The following is a 16,739-nucleotide window of genomic DNA, read 5'->3' on the forward strand; positions in this document are numbered from 1 at the left end:
ATACAAAGAAAACATATTAAAAGCAGCAAGGGAAAAACAACAAATAACACACAAGGGAATCCCCATAAGGTTAACAGCTGATCTTCCAGCAGAAACTGTGCAAGCTAGAAGGGAGTGGCAGGACATATTGAAAGTGATGAAGGAGAAAAACCTGCAACCAAGATTACTCTACCCAGCAAGGATCTCATTCAGATTTGATGGAGAAATTAAAACCTTTACAGACAAGCAAAAGCTGAGAGAGTTCAGCACCACCAAACCAGCTTTACAACAAATGCTAAAGGAACTTCTCTAGGCAAGACACACAAGAGAAGGAAAAGACCTACAATAACGAACCCAAAACAATTTAGAAAATGGAAATAGGAAGATACATATTGGTAATTACCTTAAATGTAAATGGATTAAATGCTCCCAGCAAACGACACAGATTGGCTGAATGGATATGAAAACAAGACACACATATTTGCTGTCTACAAAAGACCCACTTCAGACCTAGAGACACATACAGACTGAAAATAAGGGGATGGAAAAAGATATTCCATGCAAATGGAAACCAAAAGAAAGCTGCAGTAGCAATTCTCATATCAGACAAAATAGACTTTAAAATAAGGACTATTAAAAGAGACAAAGAAGGACACTACATAATGATCAAGGGATCAATCCAAGAAGAAGATATAACAATTGTAAATATTTATGAACCCAACATAGGAGCACTTCAATACATAAGGCAAATACTAACAGCCATAAAAGGGGAAATCGACAATAACACATTCATAGTAGGGGACTTTTAACACCCCACTTTCACCCATGGACAGATCATCCAAAATGAAAATAAATAAGGAAACACAAGCTTTAAATGATACATTAAACAAGATGGACTTAATTGATATTTATAGGACACTCCATGCAAAAACAACAGAATACACATTTTTCTCTAGTGCTCATGGAACATTCTCCAGGATAGATCATATGTTGGGTCACAAATCAAGCCCTGGTAAATTTAAGAAAATTGAAATTGTATCAAGTATCTTTTCTGACCACAACCCTATGAGACTAGATATCAATTACAGGAAAAGATCTGTAAAAAATACAAACACATGGAGGCTAAACAATATACTACTTAATAACGAAGTGTTCACCCAAGAAATCAAAGAGGAAATCCAAAAATACCTAGAAACAAATGACAATGGAGACACGACGACCCAGAATCTATGGGATGCAGCAAAAGCAGTTTTAAGAGGGAAGTGTGTAGCAATACAATCCTACCTTAAGAAACAGGAAACATCTCGAATAAACAACCTAACCTTGCACCTAAAGCAATTAGAGAAAGAAGAACAAAAAAAACCCAAAGTTAGCAGAAGGAAAGAAATCATAAAAATCAGATCAGAAATAAATGAAAAAGAAGTGAAGGAAACGATAGCAAAGATCAATAAAACTAAACGCTGGTTCTTTGAGAAGATAAACAAAATTGATAAACCATTAGCCAGACTCATCAAGGAAAAAAGGGAGAAGACTCAAATCAATAGAATTAGAAATGAAAAAGGAGAAGTAACAACTGACACTGCAGAAATAAAAAAGATCATGAGAGATTACTACAAGCAACTCTATGCCAATTAAATGGACAACCTGGAAGAAATGGACAAATTCTTAGAAATGCACAACCTGCCAAGACTGAATCAGGACGAAATAGAAAATATGAACAGACCAATCACAAGCACTGAAATTGATTAAAAATCTTCCAAGAAACAAAAGCCCAGGACCAGATGGCTTCACAGGCGAATTCTATCAAACATTTAGAGAAGAGCTAACACCTATCCTTCACAAACTCTTCCAAAATATAGCAGAGGGAGGAACACTCCCCAACTCCTTCTACGAGGCCACCATCACCCTGATACCAAAACCAGACAAGGATGTCACAAAGAAAGAAAACTACAGGCCAATATCACTGATGAACATAGATGCAAAAATCCTCAACAAAATACTAGCAAACAGAATCCAACAGCACATTAAAAGGATCATACACCATGATCAAGTGGGGTTTATTCCAGGAATGCAAGGATTCTTCAATATACACAAATCAATCAACGTGATACACCATATTAACAAATTGAAGGAGAAAAACCATATGATCATCTCAGTAGATGCAAAGAAAGCTTTTGACAAAATTCAACACCCATTTATGATAAAAACCCTGCAGAAAGTAGGCATAGAGGGAACTTTCCTCAACATAATAAAGGCCATATATGAGAAACCCACAGCCAACATTGTCCTCAATGGTGAAAAACTGAAACCATTTCCACTAAGATCAGGAAAAAGACAAGGTTGCGCACTCTCACCACTCTTATTCAACACAGGTTTGGAAGTTTTAGCCACAGCAATCAGAGAAGAAAAAGAAATAAAAGGAATCCAAATCAGAAAAGAAGAAGTAAAGCTGTCACTGTTTGCAGATGACATGATCCTATACATAGAGAATCCTAAAGATGCTACCAGAAAACTACTAGAGCTAATCAATGAATTTGGTAAAGTAGCAGGATACAAAATTAATGCACAGAAATCTCTGGCATTCCTATACACTAATGAAAAATCTGGAAGTGAAATCAAGAAAACACTCCCATTTACCATTGCAACCAAAAGAATAAAATATCCAGGAATAAACCTACCTAAGGAGACAAAAGACCTGTATGCAGAAAAGTATAAGACACTGATGAAAGAAATTAAAGATGATACAAATAGATGGAGAGATACACCACATTCTTGGATTGGAAGAATCAACTTGTGAAAATGACTGCATTACCCAAAGCGATCTACAGATTCATTGCAATCCCAATCAAACTACCACTGGCATTTTTCACAGAACTAGAACAAAAATTTTCACAATTTGTATGGAAACACAAAAGACCCCGAATAGCCAAAGCAATCTTGAGAACGAAAAACGGAGCTGGAGGAATCAGGCTTCCTGACTTCAGACTATATACTACAAAGCTACAGTAATCAAGACGGTATGGTACTGGCACAAAAACCAAAATATAGATCAATGGAACAGAATAGAAAGCCCAGAGATAAACCCACGCACATATGGTCAACTTTTTTTTTTTTTTTTTTGCGATACGCGGGCCTCTCACTGTTGCGGCCTCTCCCGTTGCAGAGCACAGGCTCCGGATGCGCAGGCTCAGCGGCGCAGCCGCTCCATGGCATGTGGGATCTTCCCGGACCAGGGCACGAACCCGTGTCCCCTGCATCGGCAGGTGGACTCCCAACCACTGCGCCACCAGGGAAGCCTGGTCAACTTATCTTTGATAAAGGAGGCAGGAATGTACAGTGGAGAAACGACAGCCTCTTCAATAAGTGGTGCTGGGAAAACTGTACAGCTACATGTAAAAGTATGAGATTAGATCACTCCCTAACACCATACACAAAAATAAGCTCAAAATGGATTAAAGACCTAAATGTAAGGCCAGAAACTATCAAACTCTTAGAGGAAAATATAGGCAGGACACTCTATGACATAAATCACAGCAAGGTCCTTTTTGACTCACCTCCTAGAGAAATGGAAATAAAAACAAAAATAAACAAATGGGACCTAATGAAACTTCAAAGCTTTTGCACAGCAAAGGAAACCATAAACAAGACCAAAAGACAGCCCTCAGAATGGGAGAAAATATTTGCAAATGAAGCAACTGACAAAGGATTAGTCTCCAAAATTTATAAGCAGCTCATGCAGCTTAATAACAAAAAAACAAACAACCCAATCCAAAAATGGGCAGAAGACCTAAATAGACATTTCTCCAAAGAAGGTATACAGACTGCCAACAAACACATGAAAGAATGCTCAACATCACTAATCATTAGAGAAATGCACATTAAAACTACAATGAGATACCATCTCACACCAGTCAGAATGGCCATCATCAAAAAATCTAGAAACAATAAGTGCTGGAGAGGGTGTGGAGAAAAGGGGACCCTCTTACACTGTTGGTGGGAATGTAAATTGATACAGCCACTGTGGAGAAAAGTATGGAGGTTCCTTAAAAAACTACAAATAGAACTACCATATGACCCAGGAATCCCACTACTGGGCATATACCCTGAGAAAACCATAATTCAAAAAGAGTCATGTACCAAAATGTCCATTGCAGCTCTATTTACAATAGCCCAGAGATGGAAACAACCTAAGTGTCCATCATCGGATGAATGGATAAAGAAGATGTGACACATATATACAATGGAATATTACTCAGCCATAAAAAGAAACGAGATTGACCTATTTGTAATGAGGTGGATAGACCTAGAGTCTGTCATACAGAGTGAAGTAAGTCAGAAAGAGAGAGACAAATACTGTATGCTAACACATATATATAGAATTTAAGAAGAAAAAAATGTCATGAAGAACCTAGGGGTAAGACAGGAATAAAGACACACACTTACTAGACAATGAACTTGAGGATATGGGGAGGGGGAAGGGTAAGCTGTGACAAAGCAAGAAAGAGGCATGGACATATGTACACTACGAAACGTAAGGTAGATATCTAGTGGGAAGCAGCCGCATAGCACAGGGAGATCAGCTCAGTGCTTTGTGACCGCCTGGATGGGTGGGATAGGGAGGGTGGGAGGGAGGGAGACGCAAGTGGGAAGAGATATGGGAACATATGTATATATATAACTGATTCACTTTGTTGTAAAGCAGAAACTAACACACCATTGTAAAGCAAGTATACTCCAATAAAGATGTTTAAAAAAAAAACATTATGAGAGAGAGAACATTGACCAATAGCGGAGTATTCAATGTTGTTAGCAAAATAATTGCAAATAATGGTGAAAAAGAAAAAGCTGCTGGAGGTGTGTGTTTGTTTGTTTGTTTGTTTGTTTTTTGCGGTACGCAGGCCTCCCACTGTTGTGGCCTCTCCCGTTGCGGAGCACAGGCTCCGGACGCGCAGGCTCAGCGGCCATGGCTCACGGGCCTAGTCGCTCCGTGGCATGTGGGATCTTCCCAGACTGGGCACGAACCCGTGTCCCCTGCATCGGCAGGGGACTCTCAACCACTGCACCAGCAGGGAAGCCCTGTTTTTTTTTTTTTTTTTTAACTGAATTTATGGAGAATGGCGAAAAGCCCTGTATGCTACCCAAAATATTTTAATTTCTAAAAATTCAGGTCAAAGACAGAAATGAAAACTGATTTTTTCTTAACACAGCAGGGAAAAAAAAAAAAAAGGATGCAAGAGAAAAGCACCGCCGGCAAAATGCTAAGTTCTGTTGTTGGCACCTGCATTTTTGCTGTTGCAAATAATCCACTTGTTTCTGGTTATCTATTCCAGACATGGCCTAGCATGATTGGGGCAGATCTTTGAATAAAGTTATTTGTGTAAAAAGTAACCTAAGTGATGCCTACATTTGGGCACATTCCTCTAGAACATTAATCATTTTCAAAGTGATAGTGAAATCCTACTTGGAAACCCAAACCCTACTCCATAATAATAATCTATGCCAGCCACATCAGAACGCCATTATCATCATCATCATCTTAAGAAACTATCTGCTATTTACTGAACACGTACTCTCAGGCACCATGCTTTCATTTTTATACAACCCTATGGCTAAAGTAATATTATTTCCTCTTATAAACATTTAACAAATAATAATTGTAATTTTAAACGTCCACTCAATCAACAAATATTGACCTTGTACCTACTGGGTGCCAGATACTCTTCTAGGACAAGAGATACCAAATAGAAAAGACAAACAAACAAAAACATATTCTATTATCTTCACACATAAATGGGGGTAGGGGTGGAGACTCTCAGGTGTAGATGAAATGTATGAACAAAAATAAAACCAGGTAAAATAAAAGAGACTAATGTTGGAACTCAACTTTTCGCTCAGTGCTTACAAACGATAATTACAGGGGCTGCAGTATCAAGTTATAGGTGTGCTAACCTCTTTTCTCAATTTTCTTATCTCAGAAATCGATTCTCTCCTTTCTCTAATTAAAAAATCTAATAATTTGACCCTGTGCATTCATCCCCAATATGGAAATGAAATGAGACTGACACCTTTTTCTTGATGATTCCTGGAAAACTGTATCTACTCTCAGCAGAGGCCTGTTGGCCACCAGTGATGATCAGAGGAATAGCTTCCAAAGGTCCAAGGTCAAATATGTCCTTGACTACTTCTGCCAGTTGATGCTATGAGGAGGGTACAGTCTATTGGGGGGCGCGGTTCAGGGGGAATGTAATTTTCTTTTGAATTCGTTTTTATGGAGGGAACAAATGATTTTATTGAATTTTGGCTATTCGAGCCATAACCTACAATACTGAGAGAGGGTAGTAAATTCAGTTCATTTGAAACATCTAAAATAATAACTTCGGCAGTTTTTTTCTCAAATTCTTGTGGATTTCAGAACATTCGGTAAAATTTGACTCAATGGGTCTGATTTGAGCCCAGAAACTTTTATTAGAAAAAAAAATCTTAAAAGGACTTCAGAGCTTTGATCAGGTTCAATATGGTAAGAATTGTAGTGAGAAAATCCGTTCTTCGTTTAAAAATCTTCCTCTGTCTATACCATGAATCTTATGAGGGTTCAGAACACAGCATTAATGCTTGTGGTACTTTTATATATTCTATGAAGCTTTGATTCTAGAAAGACTCTATCCTAGCATCCCCCCTGGCAGTAGAAATTTAGACTTTAAGCCAACTGGTAAGCAGGTATTATGGTTTGGCAAACCCTGGTTATCATTACTAGAATGTAAACTGCATCTGGATAAGACTTTTTTGTTCACTGTTGTGTTCAGGATATAGAACAGTAACTGGTACATAAGAGGCCACCCTAAAGTCAAGATAATATCTATCTGAGAGTTACTGAGAGGAGTGAATGAAATCATATATGAAAACACTAAGCAAACTACAGAATTTGAAGAGTTAGGTCTTGTTTTTGTCCCATGTTGTATTTTGCTCCAAATTTTCTAGTTACCTCCTTACTGACTCAACTTCCTCTGAGGTCTTGTCACCTCTGTGCCTAATTCTACAAGCACATTTTTCTCCTTAGCCATTATTCCAGGGAACTGAAACCATGTCACATAAACAATTTTTTCAAGACACTTTATATTTTACTAGGCTAAAGGGAAAGAGAATAAGACTTGTTTGTACCTTGAGGCACATTTTGGCTCACTGTAAGATTAAAGTGCTTTCCAACACAGCTGCTCAAGAGAAAAACTCATCAGTCTCCCAAGGTAGTGAGTTTCTGACCACTGCAAGTATGCAGTCATAGAACAAGGCTGTGGTAAAGGCAAGTGGAGTACCAGATGGTGGATATGGGGTAGGTTTTTATATCTGCTCTAATCATTAAATTAAAACAAACATTTCTTTTTATTCTGACTCATGTTTAACTACCGAATTTATTTAGTAAAAGTTTATCCAGAGTTGACTCAGTAAAACTAAATTAGGAATTGTTGTAATAATTTTCCACCTCATCTGGTTCCTACATTGAAATTACAGGTCATGCTTTCACAGCACTACAAATTACTGTTTTTCCTGTAAGCAAGTTGACTCGGATTTATTTATACATAATTTCAGGATTTCCCCCCACTAATTTCTTAATATTTGGTGACGATATTGCTCCCAGAATCCTCTACTGAAAAAAAAATAAATAAAAACTCTGCTAATGAGTTCCACTGTGTAGTTTCTCATCCCAACATCCCTATTTACTTCTAATTAAGTGCATGAGAGCAATTCAGAATTTTATCATTTCAAATATTGCCTATCCAGGTGATTCTTCATAACTATGTGAGAATAAAAAGTTTCTATAACTTTTCATTTCTTGCACATAAACCTTCATTATAATTTTGTCTCAGGAAAGTGTTGGAATTTGCTCAAAACTAAAAAGAATTAATTGCCTATCGTATTAAGGCAATTAATTGCCTAACGTGTTAAGGCAGTTAAATCATTTCATCATATGAATAACAGTGAATATAGACTCAGGGTAATATGGAAAATGAAGGCAAAGGAAGGGCAGGGTAAAAGGGAAGCTAATAATGATAGATGTTCAGTTTAGTGTTTATTATGCAGGTAGTTTTAGTATCCATTATACAGATGACAAAAACAAAGGTATAGAGAAACTATCTCACATCCTTGAAGTCAAACAATTAAAAGATACGATACAGGGTTTGAAATTAATGCATGCCTCATTCCAAAGCACATCCAAATCTCTTGCAGTTATATAATATTTGCCTTAAATATTAGCTTGATACAGACACCACAGAAATGGAGTTACAAAGTCATACACTAGCAGAAAGGATTCTTCTCTAGAAGTATATCTGGGGTGAAATTATTTGCCACAAATACCCTCTACCTTCTCTCCATTAAAAACAAACAAACAAACAAAAAAAAATAGTCTGAGAGATAAAAAAAAAACACTGGCTTAAAGAAACATGATACTTGTATCTTAGAGATAAAAGACTGTCCAATCACATTTTGAGCATCTCAGTATACTAAAAGGTCCAAATGGACACAATTAATTAACATAGTGAATAAGAAGAGTGAAAAGTTGGTTTATAGGGTAGTTGCATAAAAAGATTATGGTAACTAAAACTCTGGACTAGGGTGCAGGGTCAGCCTAGGATTAATAACATGTTGTTTAATCGTTGGCATATAGCAGGAAACATATTTCCTCTCTCTATGCTTCATACTACACTTTATGAAAACAAAAAGGTAATTACATTGCACTGAGTTGTGGTGAACTTTCCAGTTCAAATATTTGAAGATGTCTATAGAAACTAAGCATGTTGTTATACTACCAGTTAATTATCCAATGGAATTAGGTATTAGCCAATGCTCTTTAAGCCAAGATAAATGTTAACAGTCTAGTACTAGTTTACATATTCTCCCTTCATTCATTTATTCAATGATTCATTCATTCAGTAAATATTTATTGAAGACTTACTATTATCAGATACTCTGTAGCTGTTGAGGAGATATCAATTTAGAGCATAAGACATTCTACCCTTGGAGAAGAATTCATAAACAGTATACATGATAATAACTAAATTATACGGTATGTAAAAAAGTATTAAATGCTAATAAAAACAAATAAAGCAGGATAAGGAAGATCTGGTACTGATGGTGGTAAGGGTTGAGCTTATTTGAGCAAAGACTTAAAGATGGAGTTAATCATGACTATAGCAAGAGGATGCATATTCCAGGCAGAGGAAACAGTTGTTGCAAAGATTCTGAAGGGAGAGCATGTCTAATGTCTGGAAGTATTCAATCACAGATTTCTGGATGGTTAGCAAGCAAAATTATTTTCTTAGGTTTAGTGATAGAGATGCACATAACAGTGACAAACTGCAAAAACAATTAAGCAACATCTTTTTCTTGATTACTGAGACTGAGATAATGTAAGACAAAACTATTCTAGGTTTTAACAAAGAATTAGGCTCGGGTTATTAACTTTAAAGTATACAACCAACTGCTGTGTTCTTGGAGGATATTTTATTTCCTTAGGAAACCTCTCTTCTGATATATTCCCACCTCAGAATATTTGCAAGAATTCTGTGCCCTTTTCTTTCCCCATATATTGATAGGTTAGATTTTTTTTCTGTTTCTAAAGTATTTAGCGTATTATAAGCACGTGCTTAAAAACCTTGTAACTGTATCCCAAAAGTAACCATTAAGATTATTTGCTCATTGAATTAATATTTGCCAATCACTTACATTGTGATACCTTGTATGTCATGAGCTATGAGGATTATAGAAAAGTGTAAAATGTAGTCTCTGCCCTTGATGACATTAGTCTGGGAGGGAATAGAAGGCATATATACAAATAACTATAATTATAAATTAGATCATCACTGCCTTCTCTGAACTCCCACGTAGTTGTGACAAAATATGTACTTTCTGAAAGAAGGAAACATTTTATCCAAATCTTGAAGGAACAGTAGTAACAGGAAATGTAGAGAAATGACAGGATATTCAAGGAAAGAAAAAATAATATAACTAGAAAAGGTCCAGAGTTAGGACACTGCACGCACGCTTCATCTGAAGTAAAAGTGATGAGCAATAAGGGTTGACAAAATAGTATAGATACCAGACATCTATGTAGTATTAGGGTGATACAGTTTTTGTATTATTTTATTCTGAAACAGTATCCTCAAGTTTAAAATCATAGCCACATATTGTTATTGATAACTGGTATTTCTGATAGCAGTATTCTAAAGACGTAATTCCTCATTTAAACTGTTTTATTTTAAAGAGGCCTAAATACTACTTGTAAGAAATAAACTCAGGACTCCTAACATTTCTGGATTTCAGTGTAGGGTCTCAAACTGAGTTCTGTTCAAATATAAAATCCTTCCTCTTTCCCTGAAAAAGATATATTATTAATATTCTTTATAGAAAAATTTTAAAAGCTTTGGTGGCTACGAGGAACAATCCCAAGGTCACATAGTTGGCTACCCTGCAAAAGGCCAGTCTTAAAACAAGGACTTTTTTTTAAATCCAAAGATAAAGCACAACAACGAATATACCTAACAGGGTTTATGAAGTAATAAGGAAACTACACAGACGTTCTCAGCTTTTAGTATGCTCTAAAGTTTTAGGACTTAAAACTCTAAAAGTATTTAAGAAGTACTTAATAACATTTAACATTTATTATTAATTTTAATAGTATTAATATTTTAAAAGTAGTTTGAGACTATGTTAACTGTGCTTTGTAACATAATGCCTTTGTGGGAGACAATTTAGTGTGGTAATTTTAAAACATGGCCCCAAAATTGTTTGACATGCCTCTCGTTGCAAGGTGGGGGAATATGTTCCACTCTCTTGAATGTCTATTCTCTTACTAATAAATAGTATATGAAGAAAGTGAATTATGTCAATTTCTAGACTCAAGTTTACAAAGTTACCACCTTCCACTTCCCATCTTTGTTGGGATACTCACTGTTGGAACACAGATACCAAGCAATGAGGAAGCCCAGGCTACCTCTTAGAAAGGCAGCTAACAGCCAACACCAATGTGCCAGTCATGTGAGTGAGTCATACTGGAATTGGATGGTCAGCCGCATTCAGGCTATCCCAGCTGGTACCACATTCTGCAGAGACAAGCTGACCCTGACAGGCACTGCTCACATTTCAGATTTGTGAGTAAAATACATACTTGTTGTTTTATGCCACTAAGTTCTGGAATAGTTTGTTATGTAACAGTAGATAATCAGAACAGATTTTTAGTGTCTGGATGTAATGTGCTACTGTAATGAAAACTTAAAACATGTGGCATTGGTTTTGGGACCAGGTGGCAGACGGGAGCTAGATAAATTAGGAAGACTCTGGTGAAAGCCTAAAGGGCCCCAGGGAGAGTGTCGAAAGACTAAAGGATGTGAAGAGGCTGTTGACAGGGTTTTATAGTAAAGAAAATAGAGAAAGTATTATTGGAAGTTGGAGGAAAGGAGACCCTTGTATGTAGTGGCTAGATTTTTGACCATGTCGCCTGCAGGTCATTCAGAAGAAAAGGTAATGTACCTAATGAATTTGATGATTAAGAGATTCCAGGCAGAGGCAGAATTTTTAAAATACCACATCACTTCTTCTCATTGACTAAACAAAATGTGGATGGAGACACATTGGCTAAAGAAGGAATTTTTCCCTCAAGACTGGTTGGGTTTGAAAATAAAACTTTTTCATTTGCAGCTTCTCCATAGAAAAACAATTATCAAGTTAAGAAATATCTCAGTCCACCGATCAAATACAGATTGGGACAATATGATCCTTTGTTGTTACTATCTCAGAAAGATCTGAGGTTCCTCATGGGAACTTTCAGAGAGATAAAAGGTCTCTGTGAAGATTTTAAGGACAGAATAATCTCCCAGATCCTGTTAAAAATCTTAAGAGTATTGACCATAGCAGTTTCACTAGATTCCCAAGGTCAAGAAGGGCTCATTGTGAAGAGATATGGGAGTGTAGCTCTTTTTTAATGGAGTGTATTATAAATCGACTTGTTAGAAACTTACAGTCTTTAAAGGAAATGTATTGGTTTTGACTAAAAGAGTGATTATAAAAGGACAACAGGAGAGATTCTTGTGGTGAGTGATGAAAGTCTCATTATGTCTTGACTGTGGTGGTATATATATGAACTGACACGTGATAGAATTGCATAGAGCTAATCTCTCTCTCTCTCTCTCTCTCTCACACACACACACACACACACACACACACACACACACAGAGGACAAGTAAAACTGGAGATACCTGAATAAGTCTGGGTAGACTGTATGGATGGTGGTATCCTGGTTGTGACACTGTACTATAGTTTTGCAAGATGTTACCATTAGAAGAAGCTGTATAAAGGGTGCACAGGAACTCTCCATATATATGTATATATATATTTACAACTGCATACAAATATACGATTATATTAAATAAATAAATAATACTTCCTGATGATCATCATCTGCCTAAGACTGAAAAACCAAATATGGTTTTCAAAACTATTAACAGAAGTTTTCAAAGAAGGGAGGAACTCGCCTAGGTCAGTGCTTTTCAACTTATGGTACACACTGCAGTATGACTATCACTCGGAAACTTGTTAAATATGCAAATTCTCAGGCTCCAACTCAGACCCAGTGAAGCACAAGCAATCTGTGCTTCAATAGTCACCTCCCGGTGGGTGTGATGCATGCTGAACTCTGAGAAACACTAGCCTAGAGTTTTGTTCTGTGATAACTATTAAACGTATACTAAACAGAGCCTTGCTGCTCATATTTACTCCACTGACCAGTAACATCAGCATCATCTGCAAGTTTATTAGAAATGCAGAATCTGTACTCCAGACTTAGAGAATCCAAATCTGCCTTTTTACAAGATCTCCAGTTAACTCAAAGGGACAGAAAAGCTTAAGAAGTGGTGCCTTAGTGTGTTTGCTGAACAACTACTATGTGCATCCCATGAAAATACAGCTTTGTTTCTAGTGATAGTGAGAACATTTGGGCACCAACTTCCTGCTGGGGCAGGGATATTAAACAAGTTGCCCAAGATGACACATCTTAGAAGGAGCCTAGGATTTGGGCTTGCACAGTACATAAAGGGACAACAGAAATGATCCTTCCGGTCTGGATCCCTCCAGAGCCTATGTTCATAAGCACGGTGCTCAATTGTCCAGTCTTTCTTCGTCTGTTAGTCTAGCTCCTGTGGGCCAGTTCTGGTTTCCAGCTATTTACAACAGGGAGTGTCTGAACTGCTGACACACATTCCAGAGTCAGAATAGATATTATTATTCACTCAGGCAGTTTTGACCATATCACTTTCTGGACACTAAGCTCATAACAGGAACCTCAGATACACCACCCAGGATGTTCTGGTTTCGGGATTGCAGAGTGTCTGCGTGCTCTGGTCCTCCTCCTCCCCAAGGCTCCCCATTGATCCTTCCATGTGCATCACAAGGCACAGACTACAAGTCGACAGAGTGCACATTAGCTGTAAAATAATACTATTGGGAGGCAGAGTTGAAAGGGAAACCTCTGATTGTCTCTGACTGGCTTTTCTGTCTATTTATCTTCTAAACTTCAATTCTGTGGAAGTTGCTGGCAGAACCAAGTGTTATCTGAATGCACAACTGACAGCATAAAAAATCAGTTATCATTTTTATGTCTAGGGTTTAACTTCAAGAAAATAGCAATATTCAGATTGAGTAGATGGTTTAGGGACTTCAGGGGGAGGTGTAGTTTTTTTTTTAATCCTTTTTGCCAAATAAATAGGCATAGCTAGAAAACGCTTCAAAGCTGTGAGAGAATAGATTAGGATTCTGTATATTTTTGTAGAATCTTCAGAAGTGAAATAATAAAGTTATATCAATAACAGCAAAGCACACGGCTAATGGAGCAGGGTAGACCCTCATTAATAATAGCAACTAGTGGGCTTCTCTGGTGGCGCAATGGTTGAGAATCTGCCTGCTAATGCAGGGGACACGGGTTCGAGCCCTGGTCTGGGAGGATCCCACATGCCGCGGAGCAACTGGGCCCGTGAGCCACAACTACTGAGCCTGCGCATCTGGAGCCTGTGCTCTGCAACGGGAGAGGCCGCTACAGTGAGAGGCCCACGCACCGCGATGAAGAGTGGCCCCCGCTTGCCACAACTAGAGAAAGCCCTTGTGCAGAAACGAAGACCCAACACAGCCAAAAATAAATAAATAAAATAATAGCAACTAGTATCATTGAGCATCATACTCTAGTTTCTGCTAGCCCCTGGAAATTCAAAGATGAATAATTTAGGGTGAACAATATACTATAACAATCGAATGAATACATCAAATATAGCTAATTGTCAATTTCAATGTACCAGGCATGATGCTAGGTGCTAACTAGGTGCCTTCTCTACTTTAGATCATTCAACATTCCTATGATGTTGATATTATCATTCACGTTTCACAAAGAAGGAAGCTGAAGCTCAGAAACATGGGGGGGGGGGGCTTTCCCATAGTCACACAACGCATATGTGGCCTAGACAGAATTCAAACAAAATGCTACCTTCCCAGAATTCCTTTCTTTGATGACAGAAGTACGAAAGGGCATTGAAAAGAGGTCAGGAGCAGTCAGTTGAGAAAGGAATGGGTTTTAGATTCAAATCAAAGAGAACTACCCAACTTCAACTCTTTTCCTGTCCTTCTCCACAGATGGCTCCAAATGTGCTCAGTTTATCTTTGGAAAAGCAAGACTAATTTCTACCATCTACATGAATCGTTAACCATTCACTTCCAATTACTGACACAGCATAACCATTATACGTGTCCATAAACTGATTAACGTTGCTGTACATTTCGTCTTGTCCCCACACTGAACGAAGTACACCAAAGATTCTCTGTCTTCATAGTCTGTTGTGTCATGAGCTTTGGGTAGGAAAGGTAGAGAAAACTGACACGGTGAAGGTAATAGGTGGCATGACATAGACCAAGAGAGGATTGACTAATTTAAATTAGTTCTCAGTTCTCCAATGCTTATTTTATTTATTTATTTTACAAAAAGTGTAAAGCGTTTTAAAAATTATGTGTAACACAGGCAAAATTATTTAAAGTCAATACATTTTTAAGGAATTTCACACATTCTGATTCCTTCCACTGCCAATCTACCTTAGTTCCTCCAATGTTTGAGTCATAATCTTCAAGACAGCCCTTCCAAAAAGAACTTTTGCTCAATCCACAGTTGTCATGTCAAGTCATGCACAATTCTTTTAGTCAGACTTCTTTGATATCCAATGGAATATGGACACACTTCAAAAATTCCCCACCTGTAATCTTTAGGATCCAGTTTCCTCAAGCAATTTACTTTAGGGCCATGTTCAGGGTCAGAGGAGATGGATCTGCCTGGTTCTGAATTTAAGACACCCTCTAAACATTCATTAAGTTCAAATCATATTAATTCCTAAGCTATCACACCCTAGAATAGTACAGATCTTTGGGATATGCCGATACCTATGATTAAAACGTTTGATTGTTAGGTTTTTCATAGTTTATTTAGCAGCTCTGTCTTGTAGTTCTTTCCCACAGATTTAACACATAGTTCTGTGAGTAAAGGAAACTACATAGTTATCCTGTGGGGTGTTTCCAACGATGTAGGTCTATAGGAAAAGCCTCATTGGGATAGACCTCAACTCCAATGCTTATTGTAATGTGTAGAAACAATTCCCTTTCCTCTTCCCCTCAGAATATTAATATAGATACAGATCTACACACACACACACACACACACAAATAACTCATCTTACAAGTTTAAGAAATAATTTCCAAGTAAATTAACTAGCTAGCATTTGTCACGTTTTCAAAGCAATACTGCAACTACATATATGAGGTGGTTTGGTCAAGGCTCTTATTGCTATCCTAGGAAAATGATTTTCTATCTCATTTTATCTTGTTTTCTACACTTGAAAAATGGGTCTAATAATACTTGCCCTTTACATACTTCAGAGAAATGCTGCAAAGATTAATGAAATACATGTAAAGAGCTGTAATCTGGATAAATTAAGAGATCATCATCATTATTCTATTGGACTCTTCAAATAAAATTTCCAGTAGAACTATGACCCTACCAACCTTGGTGAGTAAGGCAGATATAAGAATGCAGGAATAATGTGATTTTTAAAGAGCTTTTTGTTGTTTGAATCAAGTGCTTAAATCAAATGCCTAAATCTCAAACAGATCTGAGAAACTAAACAATTTTTCAGAAAAAAAAAAAAAAAGAATGAAGACATCTGAGAATTAAGAAACCAAGAAAGGGATGATCTTCAAATGCTGCAAGCTGACACTTCACTTGGCACCCAACCTTCAGATGGGATTACTATCATTAGACCCATGATTCCAAAGACTTAATAAGTGGACAATTAGGGTTCATTTCTCCTGGAATTTGTCAAAATTAGTTGAGATACTCATCCAGCCTTTCCCCCACGTCTGTTGCTTGGCTGTATGTGGATAAATTCCAGTTGATTTAATTTTCCATTTCTGCTGCCAGATGTTTTGACATCACGTATTATAGGCATCTAATTGTTTAAAAATGCTCTCGCATTAATGCAGGAGAGTTCTACTGTTTTCTGCCTTCTAGGCTTTAACTCTGATAAGAAAGGAAGTAACTTTATTGTTTTCAAATATGAAACAAGGTCTGAAATTCACATCTGGCTTGACCCAGTACTTCAGCAATAGACCGATATAAACTTTTTATTTATTTATTTTAATTAATTAATATACTTATTTTTGGCTGCATTGTGTCTTCGTTGCT

The 16,739-nt window shown here is 37.2% G+C and overlaps 1 protein-coding gene and 1 non-coding gene across 5 annotated transcripts in view; both read right to left on the reverse strand.

Moving 5' to 3' along the window:
- CDH8 (cadherin 8) overlaps window positions 1-16,739 on the reverse strand; it is a 386,150-nt gene that overhangs the window by 94,637 nt on the left and 274,774 nt on the right. The window lies entirely within an intron of this gene.
- Window positions 15,492-15,622, reverse strand: LOC137215769 (small nucleolar RNA SNORA18). Its single transcript, XR_010939405.1, has one exon. It is a non-coding gene; the product is annotated as a small nucleolar RNA SNORA18 (small nucleolar RNA).

The sequence above is a fragment of the Pseudorca crassidens genome, chromosome 20 (genome assembly GCF_039906515.1).
Source record: "Pseudorca crassidens isolate mPseCra1 chromosome 20, mPseCra1.hap1, whole genome shotgun sequence".
Lineage (NCBI taxonomy): Eukaryota > Metazoa > Chordata > Mammalia > Artiodactyla > Delphinidae > Pseudorca > Pseudorca crassidens.